The sequence below is a fragment of the Nicotiana sylvestris genome, chromosome 11 (genome assembly GCF_000393655.2).
Source record: "Nicotiana sylvestris chromosome 11, ASM39365v2, whole genome shotgun sequence".
Lineage (NCBI taxonomy): Eukaryota > Viridiplantae > Streptophyta > Magnoliopsida > Solanales > Solanaceae > Nicotiana > Nicotiana sylvestris.
Genome location: NC_091067.1, coordinates 149,489,529 through 149,493,563, shown reverse-complemented (window position 1 = coordinate 149,493,563; position 4,035 = coordinate 149,489,529). Strand labels below are relative to the sequence as shown.

Here is a 4,035-nt window from a genome sequence, read left to right as displayed (position 1 = left end):
GTTTCCATTTGCATGAGATCCATCAGGAGTGCCTTCTCGAGACCGCCGAGGGGAGCTTTGTGGAGAAGGGATCGGGGTGTGATCATCCTGTGGATTCCCCTGGAGTTGTTGGTTTCCTTGGGTGTTGTCATTAATGTTTGACATGGTTGATGCAACAAAAAAGGTTAGGCTAAGAAAGAATAGATTATCAGATTCCCGGTAACAGAACCAATTTGTTTAACCAAAAAGTAGAACTTCGGTCAAAGCATTAATTTAGAAGAACTCGGGTTACTGATAATCAGAAATGAATAAGGGAAATTGATTTTGCTTACAATAAGATAAATAGAGGAAAACAAAGTGAACCAGTATATTAAGAAGATTTCTCGTGTCCTTACAAATGACCAGTTTTCTCCTTTTTATAGCTATCTATACATTTTGCCTTTGTCGTAATCAGGCCATTATAGATAATTAAAGGCATTAAATGTTACGTTACATAATTATTGTAATTTAATACAAATTCTTTAACGTTTTTAGTATTTAATGCTTATTAAATACTGCATTTGTACTCTCTTGTGCTGTCAGATTCATTCTCCTTAATTTGCGGATCTAAATAGGTATGAGCGTCGAGTCTTTTGAGTAACTGCTCGTGCCTCTACTTGTGCGTCTGCTCGTATCTGTTGCAACTCGTGCCTCTTTGCTAATCATCATTCTTTGACCGGCCTTCGTGTCATGACACGTCATCTTTCAATCACTTCGATATGTAAACTCAATTTTTCCCAATACGCTGTAAAAGTCCAAAAGTGCCTCCGCTACAAGTTTTGAGAAACTTTTTACCCTGAAATTCATAGAGAATTTTAAAAGTAAGTCGTAGCCACGGAGAAGAAGTCTAATTCAACAAATATTATCTTAAACTTCTGGTGTCCAAGCCTTTCACTTGACTTATTGACTTCTTTGGAAATTGTTTGTCTATGCATGAGAAGAACTTGTTACATAGGTTAAAGGCATATATGTTTAGAATCATTGGACCATCTTTTTAAAGTTCAAACAGGACTTTAATAGAATAAAGTGATATGAATAGGAAAGCATATCTCTAAACTTGAAAGCAAATAACAGGTCAATACTATAGGAAACAAGATCACCCAGAGATGCTATTATATTCCAATAAACATACTCTTAAAAATGGATTGGAGAAGATGTCAGCACCTTAGACAAAACAAATATGAGAGGGGAAGAAACAAACAACAATGACCATAAAAAATAGAGAAACCACCATTTTCGGGGCAAAGATGCGTAATACGCTAACAACCTCAAATTTCGAGGTAAAATGATTCACTGTCTCACTCTAATAACTCTCGGATGTTTGTCGCTGCCCCTCCCTGTGTTCCACAACTACAAGAAATTTATCTTTTAGTGACCACTTCTTACGAAGGGATGTGAATCCGGTCGTTAGAGGCATATTTATAATGACCAAAAGTATTTTCGGTGGTTAAAGACGATTCTAAATTCGACAATAACAAAAGGAAAATATCCGGTCCACTAAAATTAAGATATCCGGTCGTTAATGCTACTACAAATTTGGCAGAATTTTCCGAAACAAAAAAGCGCCAACAATCACCGCTAAGATCTCAGTTCGTTTTCTTTGCCCTATTCAGAGAACCCTAAGCCCCAAAGTGCAAAATGAGCACGACACCGGACTCTCCGCTACCATCGCCTTGTTGCTCTCCCTCTTCAATTACTGCTCGGTCTCTCTCTCTCTCTCTCTTTCTCTGTGTGTGTGTTGTGCTTAATTGAAGGTCAATTTTACTTGGTTTCAATTTTGTTGATTCCAGAGGTTTTCGCTATTATAAATTGGTGTTTTGTTCAATTTAGGATTTGTGATAGAAGAGATATAGATAATTTTGATTTATTGAGAAAGGATGTTACTAAGCATCAACATTGAAGACACATTGATCCTTACATCAGCCTGCAGAGTAGTAAGGTTTTTGCAGAACCTTATCTGATTTTATTTTAATGGTTCCTACTTCTATGTATCATTACTGGAGTGGTTTTTTGTGCAGTAGTAGGAAAATATGAAGTCAGATTGGTTAAATTCAGTGTTTGAGGATGTTCCTAAGCACAACAAGGCCAAAGATTGCTGGCTTATCATCGGTGATTTTTTTATCTTTGATATCAAGTTAGTTTTAATTATGAGTCATTTTATTGTCTTATCATCAGCGGAAAGGTTATTATATTATAGCTTCATCCATTTTATTTTTATATTTCTTTTGTGTCACTGGTGATTTTAGTCATACTGATTATCTATATGAGTTTTTGGTTATCTGTCTTTTTTTTTTAGCAATCCATTAGGCAAATGCCTAGGGCTAGTTTTTATATATATCTAAATCAAAATCAGAAAACAAACCAGAGTAATGTAGTGTGTTAAAAGATGTAGAGACATAATCTATGTTGAATACATAGCCCCTAGTACCATAATTGAGTAAAATATACTCCACTATGGTAGTACATTTTGAACTAGTTGAGAGATGGCAAAGCAATCTACGTAAGTGGTGAGTAGAAACTAGCCCCATGAATGCAGAAAAAGCATCAAATATCCACACTGCCCAGTAGGGAACGAGCATTCCTCGTCGCTTGATGTAATCCCATTTTTGCTCTAGTAAAATCCAGCATTGTAGTAGTGATATCAAGAAACCTCGCTGCATATAGTTAAAATCAAATACCAGTTCTGGTACCTTGTAGTCGCACGCATGTTTTGGTGTGGCCCTCCTTGTACGCATAGGATATGTTCTCCACATTACATCATTGTTTCCTATTTGCAACTCTTGTGTGTCCAGCAAATGTGTGAGACTGTGAGTAGTTGTGGATGCATTGTTTGGTGTGGAAATCGTGTGTTTTCCAGCAGCAAAATGATGAAGCCTTTCTGAGGCACCTTTCATCGGATGTAGCTCCCGTTTTTGAATGCCAAAAAAGTGTAACTTCCATGTTTATGTCACTCAGAATTCTGGGCAATATGCTTCTCGAGTATTCTTTGTTCCATATTTTCACCAGTGACGTCCGTCACTTTCTGGGAATGAGCACATAATGCTAATATCACCCATAGAGTTTTAATCACATGATGAGGGATGGTAACAATGGCGTTTTCTATCATGAATGAGTCGAGGAAGTTTCTTGGCATGTTTCTCCTGTAAATCCCTTCTTTTGTGCCCCTTCTTTGTAGCCTGATCTGATCAAGGTTATCTGTCTTTGGATATGCATGTTTTGTTAATTTTTTCTGTTTAGATATCTGTGATATAGAAGATTTTGTGCCTTTAACTTATCGAATTAATTTGGTTTGGTGATTAACTTTTTCATTTTGAGCGGTGGTGATCAACTTTGACCGAATTAGATTTCTTAAGTTGGTTTCAAATTGTCAATTGTTTCCTATTAAAGAAATTCATTGATTGACAGATAGGCAATGAATTGTTAGTTGTCTACAATATCATTAGCTCTTTGTAATTGTTTTATAAAAGTATCATTTGGGGACTTTGACTAGTCTAGTTTGTAATCTATATTTTTTGGAGCTTGTTCTGCTATGTTGAAGTGTTGAAACTTGGAAGGCCAAAGAGTTTAACTTCTCTGACTGAAGGAAATACAAAGAAGCTGCTGGTCTGTACCTAGTAACGATCTTTTCTACGTATTAATAAAAGTCATATTCCTAAATATGTATGTAATTTAGGTAGTTTGTTTTATCCTTTTCATGTTTTTTCTAGTTAGTGTTGAAATAAATTTTGAGTCTTATTAAACTGGAAAAACGGAAGCGTTGTTTATGTTAGTAATGTAGTACAGAGAATTCAACGAAGTCATACAACAGGGGATGAAAGTAGAAAGAAATGTTTCAAACTTAAATTTCTTTTAAGAAGAAAGACGATTGTTTCTTACTTATCTTTTGGGTTTAAGTTGTGCGGTTAATTGTTTTTTCCATTGACTTTTTTTTTTGAAATTGGTAACATTTGTATTAGATATAAACATGACTACACTAATTCAGTGTCGTCATCCACAATTACAAAAGGGAGTACAAAG

At 35.5% G+C, this 4,035-nt stretch overlaps 2 long non-coding RNA genes across 2 annotated transcripts; one reads left to right on the top strand and one right to left on the bottom strand.

The window, feature by feature from the left end:
* Positions 1 to 328: 328 nt before the first annotated feature.
* On the bottom strand, positions 329 to 1,374 carry LOC104221316 (uncharacterized). Its single transcript, XR_709691.1, has 2 exons — positions 1,286 to 1,374; positions 329 to 814 (listed from the first exon to the last, which is right to left on the bottom strand). It is a non-coding gene; the product is annotated as an uncharacterized lncRNA (long non-coding RNA).
* On the top strand, positions 821 to 3,782 carry LOC104221320 (uncharacterized). The gene is made up of 2 exons (XR_709694.2): positions 821 to 1,721; positions 1,849 to 3,782. It is a non-coding gene; the product is annotated as an uncharacterized lncRNA (long non-coding RNA).
* Positions 3,783 to 4,035: the final 253 nt, after the last annotated feature.